The 17,691-nt window shown below is 48.5% G+C and overlaps 1 long non-coding RNA gene and 2 pseudogenes across 1 annotated transcript; 1 reads left to right on the top strand and 2 right to left on the bottom strand.

Annotated features, from left to right (window-relative positions):
* Positions 1–383: 383 nt before the first annotated feature.
* On the bottom strand, positions 384–7,773 carry LOC120640896 (annotated as a pseudogene).
* A 1,495-nt stretch (positions 7,774–9,268) lies between these two features.
* Positions 9,269–10,810, bottom strand: LOC120640895 (annotated as a pseudogene).
* A 4,429-nt stretch (positions 10,811–15,239) lies between these two features.
* Positions 15,240–17,642, top strand: LOC120640894. Its single transcript, XR_005662046.1, has 2 exons — positions 15,240–15,691; positions 16,445–17,642. It is a non-coding gene; the product is annotated as an uncharacterized LOC120640894 (long non-coding RNA).
* The last annotated feature ends 49 nt before the right edge of the window (positions 17,643–17,691 follow it).

The following is a 17,691-nucleotide window of genomic DNA, read 5'->3' as shown; positions in this document are numbered from 1 at the left end:
TATGTAGGATCATCCGCCAAATAATCTTGATACATTCTCATGTGCCCCCCTTCTCGATCTCGATAAAGGACTGCATGACCAGGGACAGAACCACCATGTTTCCGCGTACGTTGTAAATGACTTTGTACAATTTCTACAGTAGAAAGAATGAGTTCATCATCGTCATCCGATGATGATTCATCCAATAGACTTTGGAAAAGGGATGGATGACGACTCATTGCACAAGCTGCCCTTGGTCACGCACTTGTGCCCCTGGCTACTTGGACGAATTGCGTAGCTGGCTATGATCCTAGACTCCTGGCCACGCCGGCGGCGGCTCACGATGTCTACGGGATTGGCCGGAGATCACGATTTCTACGGATCAAGAGCTAGAGCCCAGTCTGTTGACTATAACTCACTGCACTGTGATCTTTTCATTACTGCAGTAAACCTCTAGATTGTTTAATGCAATAACAGTAACACGCCTTTATCTACAAAAATTTACCCTGTGAGCTACACAAGAGACGTCCACCCCCATGTTATGACCCCAGGCTGAAGATTGCTGCTGAACCTAGACAATGTAGGTCTTTGGCGCTTGCTTCCTACGCCTTCTTCTCGGACTGGGTTCATCTGCCATGAGACTCAGAGCGTTAAGAATCTCCTCGTCCTCGTTGTTGCAGAGCATTCTGGATTTATACGGTCTCTAGCAGCAGCTTTGCCACGAGGAACCCGGCGATGGACCACGTCTGGAAGAGGCGAGACTGTTCCCCGATGAGCCGCTCTCGCTTCGTGTCGTAGTATTCAGGCCACTTGTCTCTGGCAATACGCCTCTCGGATACCTCCACGGCTCTTTCTGCGATCTCCAGTCTGTTCATCTTGATGCATGCCACCGTGAGCTGCAAATAAGATCTTGACTGGTCACGCAAGAACATAAACAACAAAATCATTCAACTAGACATTTCAATATGTTCAACTCGAGCTGCTGAGCGTAGCGTAGCAGTACTGTAAAACCATAATTTCCAAAGGGAATAGATTATGTGTGTACCTGCCACAACAGTGTTGGCCAGGAACCTCCATTATGGTAAGACCAAGGTCTGCATCAAAAGAAGAAAATTTGAGAAGGAATGCAAACAATATGCAAGAATTAAAAGTAGCCGATAACCTACGACTCACGTGTTTTTAGGGTCACTCCCAGTTGTGAATTTCCACTCTTCATCCTCAAGGGCAGGATAACATATCTTCATCGGCATCTCCGCCACTAAATCAGACCATTTGGCTTCAATCAAATCCAAAATAGCATGGGATTGATGGTCTGTTGCTAAGCTGCTTACTATTGACCACAAGTTACCGAGGGAAAAGAATCAGAAATCCATGTGAGCTGGCTGCAGGTTTCCGATGAAGTAACCTCCTTTAGGTGGAATCCATTCAACTAACCAGGAAGGGATCTGATCAGGGTATAGGTTAAACTTGTTTACAGCATCGTAAGAGTATTCCTCTGTTTTGTATCAATATATCTCATTCAACTTTCTCTTATCAAGCCAATAATACTCTCTGATATGAAAAGAAAGTGCACTAAGCCTTTTATTCAAGGCACGAATTAGGTCATCTGGTCCGTCTTCAGGGGTAAGCATCTCACGTGCACACAACAGAGCAGAGTAGAACAGTGCCTGTACCAGAAAAGATTTATGTAAAATCAGATTAGTAAAGAAGTACCCACATTCCACATGGATATTCTGAAGACTGAAGAATGTTTTAACTCACTCGGATATTCCAGAACAGAACACTTGTATTTAGCGCCAAAGAGAGAACATAATGAATAGGGGTGTAAATGGTACGGATATTTCCCGACCGACCGAGAGGGGTCGGATAGTGATTCGGATATTATTTTCGGATATCCGGCTATTTTTCGGATATCCGGATACGAATTCGGATACTTTATTCGGATATCGGATACGGATACAATATGGGTAATATCCGTCGGATATCGGATATCCGGTCGGATAATCCGGATAGGTAATTCGGATATTAAATTCGGATAGTTTCATAATATATATACTAATGAAAATCTAATTTAAACTCTAAAAAATTATAACTAATTCATTTGAAATCAGAAAAATACAAAATTAGTACCAAATTTTTTATAAAAATATAATCTACCTACTGCCACTGCTTTAGTTTTACAACACAAAATATATATATTAATAAAAATTTGATTTGTCTAAAAAAAATTACAACTAATTCATTTCAAATTAGAAAAATATAAAATTAGCACAAAAAATTTACTAAAAATACAATGTACCTATTGCCTCTATTGCCTCTCTGTAGAAGTTGAATCTTATTTATTATTAGTGTAGTTTAAGAACTAAAGTCAAACTTTAGCAATAATTTGACATTCTATTTTGAAAAAAATGTTTCCTTTACTTGGTATCCGAATAAACATCCGTGCCCGACATGATCCGCATCCGGTTCACTCCATATTCGATACATATCTATTCGTATTCGTAACCAAAGCAATTCGAATCCATATTTGTATCTGAGACTATCCGTGTTCGAATCCGAACCCGATAAAAAATGTGAAAACAAATATAATATCGACAATATCCGTCCATATCCAATCCGTTTACATCCCTAATAATGAAGCCATAGCAATATAGAATTTTTAAGAGAACTGAAGGAATCATTTGTAAATTCAATATGCTAAAGGTAAGATTTGAAAATATATCAGATCTTGACCCTCATTATTCAGGTTTATACTCTGTTTTTTTTTAAGTTTCAGTCTAAGTTACTTTTACATCCACCTTTCAATCCGGGGTCATACCCATTTTTCCATTAACCGAAACGGAAGCCAGTAAATAACGTGGTGGGTGAAATCCTTTTTGAGAGACAGGTGGTGGGTGAAATAAAAAATTCAAAAAAGCCTTCAGAGCTAATTACGGTAAAGCTTCTATATGCAATGAAATTGGCACAATCTTGTGCCAGTTCGTTACAAAAAAAAAAGAGAGAGAACAGTGGAGACCTGCCACAGTAACCATCTGATTTGCGCAAAAAGAGTTACTTTCGCGTTCACGTTACAACTTCATGTAAAAGGATAGTTTAAATGTACTTAGCGCCCTCATCATTTAGGTTTGTTACACTAGCATTTCTGATAAATCATGTTACCTGAATTTCCAAAGGGTGCCCATGTATTCCCATACGACGATCTATCATGCAAGAGCCATCAGTGACCAGCAATGTGGGGAACATGTCAAAACCATCAGCTAAACAAAGCTTCCAGATCATTTTTATTCCAGTCTGCACATCGATTCTCTCCTGAACTGAAAGATCTCCTGAACACTTTCCATATGCCCTCAACAATATGATCCACCACAAGTCCACAACCCTGAAAATCATTGTGAAATCTATTCTTTTTATAGCACAAGTAAATTAATAGAGAAAGGATACTCATCAAACTCCATCCCTACCTGAATCAACTGGTGCCACACGACCTATTGCAGCCTCACCAAAATCAGGGTCCAAGACTTCTTCAGTGGCATCATCATCACCATCAAGGGGAATGACACGCACCTTGAAGCTAGCTGGCATGAGGCCTTGACCTGGACTATGGCAGTCCATTGTTTTCTCCCAGCTCTGGAGATCATCACTAAACAGTTTTACAGAGTGGAAACTTAATTCATCATGGGGAAAATAATATGATTATTTTGCAGAAGTGTATCTCAAAGAAATGATCCGAACAGAACTGTTAGGTGAATGCTGAATCAAACGTTAAGGTTTGGAAATTTAACTGTCTCATGTGACAACAAGATTAGCATAACAACGAACAGACCATGTAGCCAGGTATGCAGCATAATTTTCTTGTAAGGCTACTAATTCAGCCAGGTTTACTGTTTCAAGCTGATCCATATCAAATCACCTTTCGGAAGACACTGTACCAGGTACAGATTTCCGACAGATGCTACCCAGTAGGTACTAGTAGTAACAAATCCATGATCCTTGATGTGACCAAACAAGATAAAAACAGTGATAAAGGCATAGTATTATATGCATAATAACTGTATCATGGATAATTGCACAATTTGAAACGGAAGCTAATTCTTCAGGAAGGCTGTAACCAACCCTGAACAGTGTTTGTTTTCCCTTTCTTTGGGAGACCACCAACCTTGGCTGCATTATGTAGAAGCTCCTCCAAAGTTACTTACAATCACATCAAAACATTCTGGAAAATTCCATGTGTGTGTGCATGTGTGTGTGTACACCAGGCACTCACTTCTCATGAATCGCAGAGGTGTTTAATTTTCACAACCGCAAAGCTTAGGTGCAATATGTTTCAGGGTCAAATATTAAAATTCCACACGGTGACAGGATTTACATTTGCAAAAGCATGAATTGCCTGATAAACACTAGCAAAAAAACAAGGGGACAAAAATGTCTACAATGTGAACATGAACATTACCTGGAGCTGCAGTGTGTGGAGGATGAAATTGCGGACGATGTCGTGCTCCCCCTTGAGCAGGAACGCGACGCCCGAGGGCACGAAGTCCCTGATGAACACCTGGTCGTAGGGCCTGTTTGGTTAGGAGGTTAAAAAAATTTCATCAAAACTTTCCCTCATGTTTGGCAAGAAAAATATCATGACAACTCAGAAAATGCTACATTCACACACCTTAGTGTCCCCAACAACCTGAAATTACGAAGTGCACACACATGCTTACACATCCCAACACAGCATACAGACCTTGTTCGTTTGGAACAAAAATATTGTCCAGGAACACAAATAGTCCTCAATCAACTATGCGGGCACAATGCACAGTCTCAGTTTATAGTGGGAAAAAATGTCCCCAAACAAATACCCATGACTATACAAACTTATTCGGGGTACACCACAACATATCTCACATATGGCATAATGTACAGGATTGTCAACTTCCCCTTCGTGCCAAAAAACAAGTATTTGCAATTTCATCACGGACAGCATTCATGTTTATATCATCTTCAACTTCATCAGCCTCACGGGGGTTCTGTGGATCCTCATCATCTTCGTGGACAATTGACAAATCTCCGAATGCCGTAGCCCCATTAAAGTCCACATCCTCATCATCATTGTCCAAAATGAAATTATGTAGGCCACAACATGCTATAATGATTTCGGCTTGTGTACGCTCAGGATAGCAGGGGACGGCCAACAACATTCTCCACTTCATCTTCAACACCCCGAATGACTGCTCTATGACAGACCTAAGTGACGAATGAGCTTTATTAAATACCTCTTCTCTACCCGAAGGTCGTGGTCCATGTCTCCACTCCTGTTGATGGTACTTCACCCCCCTGTACGGTGCTAGATATCCCGGCCTGTTTGGGCACCCTGCATCCACCAGGTAAAACTTCCCTGCAATGCCATTGCACCAATCACACAAATCTTGTTTACACATTCATTGGAAGTGCCAACAATGCACAAAGAAGAAGAGTGTACCGGGGGGTGGATGGGGGAAATTGGGCCCATATCTGTGAATGGCTTCTTGCAGGAAGGTCCAATCATGTGCTGATCTAGGAATCCCCGCAGCAACAAATGTGAAGCGACGATCAAAATCACATATGGCCAGTACATTCTGAGTTTTTTCATTTCTCCTATTGATATATTGGCCGACCTTAGTAAAAGGTACGGCAACTTTGACATGGGTTCCATCTATTGCCCCAATTGCATTGTTGAAGGAAGGAGCAGACTTATGGTTGGCTACCTTGGGGTGGACAGAACTGAAAGTGGGGTCCTTGGGGGCAATTATATCTTTGGCAAGCTTGGTGACACAAGATAAGACATGGTTGAATTTGTGGCTAACTGTCTCCATGGACCTCTCAAACCTATTCTCAGCTTGCCTAACAGGTTGTGGAGATCCAACCATGTACACGAACATTCCTAAAGCCTCTCTAGAAGACATTCTCTTAGTAGACTGCAACCCATATTTGGTAACCAACTTGTCATGTAGCATCTCAAACACACGGTGCTGCATCCTAAACATGTTGTAGCAAGCAGTTGGATTTCTCAATGTCCTCTCCACCCACTGAATTCATGTCTCCACAGGCACCCTATATGGTTGTTTGCACAAGTGTCATGGTACATACCTAAAAATATGGCCTTCTTAATAAGTTTCCTCCTCCTCGCACTCTCCATGACAATCTTAATGCCCTTGAAAACTGGATTTTCTTTTCCAAACAACTCCTCTAGATCCTTGTACCGCTCTTCATCGACCTCAGGACTTGAGTTACCGTCACTCAACGAACTGGAGTCTCCTTCTGAACTGATGGACTCCCCTTCGGATCTGGAGATGTCCCCGTCGCCTTCCTCTTCTGGCACGGACCCACCAGTTCCAATAATTTCTGCATGGTCACCTCTACTTGATGCCTGCACAAACAATGCATTCAACTTAGTTAATACCAGGGAGTATGCCACAATGAAAAGCAGTACAACATATGTAACTGACTACGACACAATAATGACATAACTGAAAATAAATAGTTGCAGCAAAGAGTTCGAAACTCGTTCCAGTGGGCTCTACGGATCTCATTTTATGGCAACAAATGAATAAAGAATGCAACCATGATCAGGCATAAGGCTAGAGCTGAAAGTTGGGCCGTGCCGGGCCGGCACGGCACGGACCCATCGTGCTTCGGGCTGAACCGTGCCGGTCCGATAAGGCACAGAATTTTATCGGGCCGTGCCGTGCTGGGCCTAAGACCTGAAACCACGGCCCAAAAGCACGTCGGGCCACCTTCGGGCCGTACCAGCCCAAGCACGGCCCACAGATAATGAATACCACCATTTGAAAGGTTTTTTTTCCACAATGGCAAAAATTACAATAAATTAACACTAGTGATCCTCCAGATCTGCAGCTGCCGGGCCGGCCCAGGCACGGCCCAGGACACCGTGCCGTGCCGGGCGGCACGATGGGCCGAAATCTCAGGCACGGCCCAGCCCGCCCTTCGTGCCGTGCCAGCACGGCCCAGTTGTTTTCGTGCTGGGCCGGGCTTCGTGCCCAGGTTTTCGGGCCGTGCTCGTGCCAGCCCATTAAGCACGGCCCAGATTTACAGCTCTACATAAGGCAAAAGGTGGGACTACAAGAAAATTACAGTAGGTTCTGTATACTTAAGTAATTAATATATGTTCATGTGCATCTCAAATAAGAAAAAGATATGTGCATCTCAAATAAGAAAAATATATGTGCATCTCAAATAAGAAAAAGATATGTGCAAGCGGAGTTGATGCAGGCCTGCAAGCATCGAAGTACTGAGACAGCAATGACATGTATGTCTGTGCAAGTACAGAAATTTGGTTTCACATATATACTCATGCAGCAGCAGGAAAACAGTACAACCGACAGCCAAACTTGTTACAAACCTCATAAAAGAAAGATATCAAGTAATATGCAGTACGAACTCAGTGCAGCCCCTATGTAACCCAATGCAACCAAGTCAATTCCCAATGCTGATCAAAGGACGTTGCTAGTACAAACTTAACACAGCACCCTAATTAGTACAAATGTAGCCCACTGCAACCAAGTGAACTCCCAAAGCGAAATTTAACAAGTGGAATGGAATGAGAGGAGGTCAGGTTCGCTCACCGAGGATAAGTCGTCGTTGCCAACATCCGACGCATTTGAATCGTCGTTGCTTGACGGAACAGCAACGGGGGATGCGGCCTGCCGACGGGTCTGGCTTCGGGTCATCCGACGTCCCGGTGCTGCGGAAGCCGCGGGATCATCGCCCATAGCCACCGGAGACCATGTGGGGGTGGGGGGGGGGGGGGGGGGGGGGGGGGAACGGTTGCATGTCAGCACGGGCAGCCTGGAAACAGCCCTCGCCGTAACCTCCTGCGCGTATGAATCGAAGCAAGGATGTTACATAATATTATAGATGTGAATATTGTGCAAAGTTATGGAGGGCACACACCGTATGAGCTTGGAACTGGAGGCCTCGGAAGCGGCGGGAGGGATGCATAGGGGCCACCTTGCCATGGCGCCGGGGAGGAGGTCGAATGCCTTGCGGGTTCTGCAAGGGATCGTACGCCGGCGGGAGGGGGCAATTGGAAGTACCCATGACCATGAACCGGGCCCGACATGCCTCCAGCGGCCGCGGTTTGTGTAGCGGACGAGGCGAAATACGGGGAGTTCAGGTCGTACCCACTTTTCTCCAACCATTCCCTCCATCCAACTCCCCCCAAACATACTATTTACTATATTTTACTACCTCCCTCCAAAAGATTCCTCTCCCTATAACTCATTCTCTCCAACCATTCCCCGTATATCTATTCCCCCTATATACTATCACTCCTTAACTAACTATTTATTTAACGTTTTTGAATTTAAAAAAAATCATACAGTATTTGTACTGTCATAATACACATTATCATCGTGTTGCGGGAATCAAACGGAATTAATATCGCAAAGAAACGGTGTGATTAAAGATATAGGGGGAGTTTCAACTCCCCCCATGCGTGGGGGAGTTTCATCTCTCCCCCTACGCAGGGGGCGCTTTAGGGGGAGCTGTTGGAGCGCTGCTCCCCCCTAAAGCCCCCCTACGTAGGGTGGGGGGAGCTGTCCGGTGAACCGTTGGAGGTCGCCTTAGGCTTTCTCCAACCATTCCTCCCATCCAACTCCCCCCAAACATACTATTTACTATATTTTACTACCTCCCTCCAAAAAATTCCCCCCTATAACTCCTTCTCTCCAACCATTCCCCCCATATCTATTCCCTCTATATACTATCACTCATTAACTAACTATTTATTTATTATTTTTGAATTTAAAAAAAATCATACAATATTTGTACTATCATAATACGCATTATCATCATGTTACGAGGCTCAACGAGATTAATATCATGAAGAAACGGTGTGATTAGAGATATAGAAGGAGTTGAAACTCACTCTATATATGGAGGGAGTTTCAACTCCCCCCATATACAAGGGGAGCTATGGGGGAGCCGTTGGACTGCTCGCTCCCCCCAAAGCCCCCCTACGTAGGGTGGGGGGCGCTTTACAGGGGCCCATTGGAGGAAGCCTAAGGAAAGGGCCGGCGCATTCATGGCTCCGCTGCCCGCCCATGGGGTACTCGAGGAGGGAAAATAATTGTTGAGGTCGAAACCTGAGAACCCATGCGGCGGCGCTTGCCTGCCTCCGGCAGCCGGCGCATGGCTCGACGACGATGCGACGAAGGGGTAGTAGCCCCTGGGGTCCGGCTGTGAGTAGTTGCCGAAGCCGTCACCCCCTTGTCCGGCCATGGCAGCGCGCTGGCAAGGGGGGGTGCGGGATGAGAGGCGGAATGGAGGATGTGTGGCGGAACAGGTGGACGGCCGGCGGGGGGCCAGGCAGCGGGTGTCGCACAGGGATGGTAAGGGGCTCGGGGCAGACCAGGAAGCGGGCTGGGATGGCGGATGTGGCCGGACGGCGGCCGCGTCACGGAAGGCGGCCGGACGGGAGAGAGACGAGGCCGCCGACGCCAAGCGCGAGGGAACCGCGGAGGGAACTGGGGGCACGGACCTTGCGCTGCGGGGGGATTCGACGGCGGGGGATGGCCCCGCGGCCGGGAAAAGGAAGGAATGGGGGCGGACGACAGCTGATCCGTGGGCCGGCGCCGCGGGCGCGGGGCCGAACACCGGCCGGCGGCCGGCGGTCCGGCCCCAAACTTGACGCGCCGTGCTCGCAACGTCGACGGCAGGGAAACGGCAGGCGGCCCCAAATCCGGTGTCTCGTGGGTGCAGGGAGGCGTATCCGTTCCGTGGAATGGAGGGCCGGCGGTCGGCCGGCGGCCGCAGATTGCGGCGGCGCGGGGAGATGCCTGATACGGTTTGCCGGGACCGGGATCAGGTGCAGTCTAGTAACGACTGCAACTTTAGCGGTCACGGCATACATGCGCTCCAAATGCGATGCAACGTCTCCGCGGAAAAAGGCACTTTGTCTTCTTCGTTCGTCTTCTTTTTTTCTCCCGCACTGTTCTCCATTCTCCTGATCCCTCGGCGCCCACGGCCCTCCGACTCGGACCGGGCGCTGCTGCTCCGCTTCAGTGCTGGGCCGCCGCCGCCACCAGCCCCGGAGCTCGTCCACGCCGAGGACGAGGACAGCTGCTTCGCCGGCAGTGCGGCGTGCTGCTATTTGATCACGCCGGAGAAGGACTTGCGCTGCCGGACGGCGGCCGTAGCGAGCTCTTCATCGTCCATCAGCATCTCCTGCTCGATGCTGCACCGTAGGGTGGTCGCTGTGCCGTGCTGGTGCTATTGTGGTGGACCTGGTCCTGGTGGTAGCCGCTCTTGATTTGACCGAACGGCGCCTTGCAGTTTCAGCAGCTGCTCTTGTCTTTGCCAGATGGCGTCTCCCTGGCCCTGGGCCGGACGTCTCTGGCGCGGCGGCATTGCTCGTCGGAGCATGACGTCGAGGCGAACAACAACCGGAAGAAGGCCCGCGACGCGAGCAGCTTGGCATGATGCAACGTCCTCGCGGCCTTCCTGCGCCGGGAGCCCTCCTTGCGTAGCCTCAACACGGGCAACTGCGCGTCGGGGAACCCAACGGAGTGCGAGTGCTGCAGTGGCGCGACCGTGGCGGCGCTCCTCCTGCCGGCACCGCCACAGCCGGCATCAACGTCCTGCACCTTGCCGCTCGGCCTCGGGGGCGCCGCCGCCAGCCTGCCCCAGCAGAGCAGCTTGTCCGCCGCGCCACTGCTCCGGCGCACCCAAAACTCGAACTCCTTACACGAGCTGAGATCCAGGTCGATGTACTCTTCCTCCACGAATGAGCACACGCTAGCCAGTGCGGCACCGCAGTGCTGAGCCGTGTGGCTCGAGGGCACATTGCTTGCTCCGACGACGGGCCGAGAACAGTGTGAGAGAAAGGAAGAAGATGAACAGTGCTCTTTTCCGCGGAGGCATTAGATCACATTTGGAGGGCATCTATATCGCAACTGTCAAAGTTGCAGTTATTACTACGACTGCACCAGATCCCGGTCCTGTTTGCCGCGGGGCGGGGTTGGGGGAATTTAACTTTGTATACCATGTGCACCTCCCTTTTGATATATCACTTTTATTTTTTTACATTACAAAATCAGTTCAGGACAGAAAAAATCATTACATTATTACACTTTCGCTTACGAGACTGCCAGCGCGTCACTCCACGTCGGCTCAAGTCAGCAGATGCCCCAGCGCCGGTTCCGAACTCGATTTGTCCCGCCCGCGTGCCCGGACCCAGCCCACTCCACTCTGTTTCCTCTCCTCTGCTCCGCAATGCCCGAACCCGCAGCGCCGCCGCCGCCGGTGCAGCATCATCCTCGCCGGCTCCGCGTCATGGGCACTCAACTCCAAGCTCCTTGCGCCGGAGGCTCTTGCCGCTACCGCCCGACCACTCCGCTGCGCGGCCTCGATTGCGCACATCTCGCTGTCCCGTGGACGCACGACGTCAGCCACCGGCCACCGCTGCCTTGCGAAATCGAAGCTCATCGATGGAAAATGTAAAGTGATGACCGAAATCCAATGCCCAGCAACATGAATCGATTGTCGGATGGTTGAAATCGAAGCCTCATTGCATCAATCGATGCCTCGTAGAGTGAATTGGCAGATAGCAAGAATCCATGATCAGACGGCGGCAGGATTTGACGCGGACCATGCTCCGCCTGTTGGAGTTGATCTTTCTGGCCCCATCCAAAGATCGGGTCGGACTCCCTCTGCCGCGTCGGGGCGCCCAGCCCAATATGGCTAGTTGGCCCCGTCGCCAGTGTTATAAAGAAAGGAAGGGGGCCGGGGCATGAGAATTAAGGTTCGCTGCCGCCACAAACCCCTCCTACAGCCCCTACCGATTTAGGGCAGCGTTCGGACGACGGGAAGCGTCGCCATGACGACCAATGCCGCCACCATCATTGGGCAGTGCCGGTGGAGGCCCGAAGGGCGCTGGGATCTGCGCTGTCCGCCTCTGCCGCTGGATCCACTCCTCGCCGACTCCGACCTCCTCTGCGCCATTGGAGCGATGGTGCACTAGAGATCTACCTCCTCTACAGTCTGCGCTCCCCTCACCTCTCTCTCATTCTTGTTCTAGACTAGGGATGAACTACTTGTGTTTATGCCTAGAACTTGTACCCTATACTCGATCTGTATGCCTAGATTCGATTCTATTCTCAACCCTAGACGTTCTGTGTCTAACACCACCCTTTCTTGGTCTGCAGCTTGCCGGTGGATGCCCCTGCCGCGACCCACTCTGCGTCGCGCTCGAATCCGCCCTGCCGCGCCGTGCGGTACCCGCTAATGGCGAGGAAGCCTAACGTGTTCTGTCGTGGGTCCCGCATGTGACCCCACCCCTTGGGCCCATTTTTTGTTTTCTTTGTGCTTCCAAACACATGAAAAAAAGAGTAAATTGCACCCACCATACAACAACTTGTCAGGTGGGTGCAAATTGGTCCAACAACTTATAAAATGCTCAATTTAATGTAATAACATGACATGTGGGTGCAAATTGGTCCAACAACTTGTAAAACGCCCAATTTAATGCAATAACTTGGCAAATAAGTACATTCACAGTCCAAACATTATACGAAAATATAACTAACGCAAGGTCTCAATAAAAAATATATTCACGTTAGGACAAATTATTAAGTATTATTTGACCATTGATTTTCGTGTTACGCCTATGTGACAATGTATTTAGCCAAGATAAAAACCCTCGGTGTTTGAAAATTAATATTATGTCTTTATATTAATTAATTTTTGTATAGTGATTTAATTTTGATTAAAACTATTTAATTTGATATTTAATATTGAAAAATTCACCCACACTGATTTCAATGTATTTGATTATATGCACTATTAAGCTAAAAAGGTCAAAATATTGAAACAAACTATTGGTACCTTTTAAGAACTTGGTACATATATTTTCAAAGCCTCCTATATTCGCTAGAAAGGATAATGAGCTAAATAAAATAATAAATAGAAACAAACATGAGCATTATTGAATGCATGAACAGAAGCGCACAAAAAACCTAAGATTTCAGGGTCTTTCTTATTGACTTCAGTGTTTCATTGATGCTTGTGGTGTAATTCTAAAATTTGTTTGAATTTGAACTAACAAAAAATTATACATGGTTGAAAAGCAACAACCGGATCACCATCAATAATTTTCATTTATAAAATTTAAGAATTATTGATGTTTATCTACTTTGCTTAATATGTTGCTATTGTAATGATGGTTAAATAATATAAAACCATAATTAATTTATTCCGAAAATAAAATTATTGGCGTCCATTGCGAAATAAAAATATATGGTCAAATAATACCTTCTGACGTGAATATAATCTCTATTGTTACCTGACATTAGCAAATATATTGTCGTGTAACTTTTGGACTGTGAATGCACCAATTTACCAAATTATCGTACTAAATTAAGTATTTTCTAAGTTGTTAGATCAGTCTGCACCCAGACATCAAGTTAATGTTCCAAATTGAGCACTTTACAAGTTGTTAGATCAATTTGCACTCATCTGTCAAATTATTATATGGTAGGTGTAATTTACTAAAAAAAATTCCATGACATTTTCCCCACCACAAAACCAAACACGGCCGTAGTTGAGCGGGCTGGGGTCGTCCGGGTCGCGCGCGGCGATCGTCCCCACGGGGCTGCCGCAGTAGTGCACGACCGACTCCCGGAGGAGCTCCCACCCTTGGCGCGGCGCGGCCTGGCGCCGCCGCCGTTGACGCTCCTCCCGTCCACGTCCACGTCCACCTCCACCGCACCGCCGATCTCGAAGCCCGGGTCGTCGTGGTGGCGCGCTCTCGGGTCCGGCACGGAGTTGGGCGGCCGCGAGGGTCCACAGTTCCACACCTTCGTCTTCGTCGTCCCCATCCGCTTTGCCGGCCCGTCCTTGGACGCGCGGCTCCAACTCCGAGCGACCCGCCGGTGGGCCGCGCGGAGGACGTGAGGTGCAGCGGGGCCGCCACCCGCGCGATCCCCACGCCCATGCGAATGCGCTGGCTGGCAAGCTAGGAGTAGCTACTACTAGGAGCAAGCAGGAGGAGGAGAGCTAGCTGCGCCAGGAGCCGGTGGGGGCGTGGCGTGGCGCGGCGGCGCGGGGCACGTGAAGCCGCGGTGTCAGCAGGGCAGTGGCGCTGGCGCGGGGAGGAGGGCGACAGGGGATGGGACCCACCGGGGACGTGTGACGTGTCCGACGCCCGACGCTTCTCGCCGCCGTCTCCTCGACTCCACGCATGCTTGTTTGGGTACTCGTCGCGTGTTTGCGTGACAGACCGGCTTCTCCAGTTTGGAAGCATCGGGGGTCCTAGATAAGGCCCTGTTTGTCACGACTCCAAAATCAGCTCCAAGACCGGCTTCACGTGAAGCCCTACCAAACGGGTGTTTTTGCAGTGGCTCCGGCGCCGGAGCCACCCAAATCCCGCTCTCTAGAGCAGTTTGGGGATGCCGAGCCACAAAAACATGGCTCCGTCAGCTCCAGCCACGGCTCCGCGACCGCCTGCTAGCTTTGGCCCCGCGGCCTCCACGCGAGCCCGAGTTGCGGCAGCGGCGGCGGGCGCATGCGGCGGCGGTGGAGGCCATCGCCGGCGGCGTGGGAAGAGGCCGGGAGAGGGCGGTGTTGGCGGAGGCGGCCGCCGGCGGGAGTAGTTGGCGCAGGCGAGGCCGAGAGGTGGCGGCGCTGCGGAGGCCTCTAGCAGCTAAAGGAGGAGGGGCTGGCGGAGGCCGGGAGGCGGCTGCACTTGCCGAGGCCACCGCCGGCAGGAGTAGGCGTGGGCGGAGGCCGAGATGCGGCGGTGCTTCCCCCGCAGCGGAAGGAGAAGGGGCGGGCGGAGGCCGAGAAGAGGCGGGGCCGGCAGAGGCCGGGAGGCGGCGATGCTTGCGGAGGCTGCCGGCGGCGGGAGGAGGCAGCGCAAGCGGAGATCGGCGAGAGGAGGCTCGGGCGGAGGAGACGCACGGGAGGAGGAGAGGAATAGATAAGGAGGAGAGAGAATGGAAGGAAAAAGAAAAAGAATGGGATAAAAAAATAAGAAAATGATAAGAGTATATTGGGTATTTCACATTTTCAATCCATGAGAGAGAATGAAAGTGAAGCTGTTTGGCCAAACGGTCTCCAAAATGACTTCAGCTCCACCAAAGAAGCCACTCCACCGGAGGAGCCAGAGCCGGAGCCGTTTTTGAAGGAGCCGAAGTCCTGCCAAACAGACCCTGCTAATCTGCTACTACTATCTAAAAAGAACGAAGTTCAGTCCACACTCACGTGCGTCTGCCTCCTCAGTGAGTCTGCCCCGCCGCTCGCGCAAAAACGGCAGTTCCCCGCTGCACACAAATCGGCACCGCCTCCCCGTCTCGCGCTCCTCCTCGTGCCGCCGTCCTGCTCGCGGCGTCCTCGCCCTCCCCGTCTCGCTCGCCGATGCCGCCGATCCCGTGTCGCCCTCGCCCTCCCCGTCTCGCTCGCCGACGCCGCCGCTCCCGCGTCGCCTCGGCCCTCGCGTGCGTCTCGCCTGCGGACGCCGCCGCCACGCCCTCGCTGCCCTCACCTCCCCGTCGCGTCCATCTCGCCGTCCTGCTCGCGGCATCCTCGCCCTCCCCGTCTCGCTCGCGGACGCCGCCGATCCCGCGTCGCCCTCGCCCTCCCTGTCTCGCTCGGCGTCACCGACCCTATCGCGCACCATGGCTCACTGGATCTGTGCGCGCGGCGCCTCCAAGGTCCTCTACCGCATTCGGTGAGCAATCCAGCATTCCTCTTGCTCTGGTTCCATTGTTTCTCTTGCTGTTCGTCTTCCTTTTGGCCGTCTTGGGGTGAGAGAGAGGTCTGGTTGGTAGTTCTGCTGCTGAGCCACTTCAGCACCTGAAACACCGGTTATATTTGATTTGTTCTGATTCCATTCGAGAGGACGGGAACTTGTGGGAAACAGCTCATAAGATTTGAAGTCAGCTTAGTAAACAAGGTGCAGGGATTGGAACAACGGTTTGCACTGGGATCAAATAGAACTTTGGAGATACAAAACCATCAGTACACGTACTTTAGCTGAACGTATCTACTCGTTCAGAACTTCTTTAGTGCATATTTTGTAGTTTCAGTTTTCTACCAATTTTATTGGTTACCTTTGAGGAATGACTTATGGTGCTATCCTTAACATGGATAAATTCACTTCACATCGCCTGGAGCTCGGAAGATCAATGCTGGAAGTTTTGCTAACACCTATTGCATATTTGAGTAGGCTTTTGGCTCCTTCGAGGTTGAGGTTCAGGCTAGCTTTAGTATGTTAAGGAATGCAGCTTTCGTTTGGCATTGGAGTGCGTATGCTTGAATTATAGTACTGGCTACTCATATATAATTATACGAGAGACTGAACTCCGAAGCATAATTAGCACTATCATATTATGTCACTGTAGGTTTCTAATATGATTGCATGCAATAGGTGTTCTGATGGATTAGATTATCCTGTTTCCTTATGATTCCTATATGAACATAGGGGCACATCTATGAAAGTTCAGGTAAGCTCTCATAAGCAGGCTCCTAATTGCTTCAAATAATGGTGAGTTAGGTACGTGTACATTTGCAGTTACAAATAATTTTCACATTTTAGAAGTTACAACTGCAGGTCTTAGTTCTTTCAGCATACCTTCAAGTTTGTGGATCAGGTTTAGAGCATTTCTGGTGGCTACTGGGTTGAAGATGAGGTGATCTTATACATGGTAACTAATGCACAAACTTGCTTGACATAGGCTCTGATCCTGATGCTAAATGGGAATTTTTGAACTAGACTAGAAACAAGAGCATCAGGTTAGGTTTCTGCATTAGAAAGAAGCTCAATACCTACATATCAGGTAATACATTATTTTAATTATCCATTTTGAGTGTTTGTCCCACTGAATTTGAATGCAAAATTACAATAATCTCTTCATAGACTAAATATGTTCAACTAGAATATTTTTGAAATATGAGTCACTGCAAACTTATATTGTGTCACACTTGATATGAGAGAGTGATGGCGTATCTGAATTGTTTATCACAGAAACTGTGAAGGAAAAAATTGGCATTTCTGAAATGAGCTATGCTTGGGTGTTGATATTTTTTATTTCATTGGGAAAGAAGAGGACTTTTCTGTGCATTTTCATCCAAACTCAAATATCCCATTGTAATGTACAACAAAAAAAACAAAAGGTGTGTATATATGCCCCCAAGCACTATATAATATATGCATTAATGTTAGTTGGATTTGTGTTTGCTATATCCTATATGACAGCTGAATGAACTAGACAGATACGCTTAATGATAACTCGGTAAGTGTTTGGTTTTTGTCAAACTAAGAAAACTCATACTGAACTAACTCAAAGTTTAAATTGCTGAAAACCAGCAATCATTCAAACAAGTCAGCTTGAATAATCTTTGCACTTACATATCCAGGTTCACATGGTTTGCATATTCAAACAAGTGTACACAATTGTAGTGTGGTAAGGTGGATTCGGTGATCTGTTAGAGCCGGACGCGGGGACCATGTGATTCGAATATCTAGAGGATTGGAGCTTCTGTTAGCCATTAGTCACTGTTGTAACTTGTAAGATTTTAAGTTGTAAGTCTAATATGGAGGAAGAAGAGTACTTGTGTATCTGCGTCTCACAATCAAGTTAGTTATATTTTGTTGATTGAGTGTTCACAGGTTTATTTCATTGGGAAATAAGGGGTCTTTAATGTACATTTTCATCCAACCACAATTGA

The sequence above is a fragment of the Panicum virgatum genome, chromosome 7K (genome assembly GCF_016808335.1).
Source record: "Panicum virgatum strain AP13 chromosome 7K, P.virgatum_v5, whole genome shotgun sequence".
Classification (NCBI taxonomy): domain Eukaryota; kingdom Viridiplantae; phylum Streptophyta; class Magnoliopsida; order Poales; family Poaceae; genus Panicum; species Panicum virgatum.
This window is presented reverse-complemented; position numbering and strand designations above follow the sequence as displayed.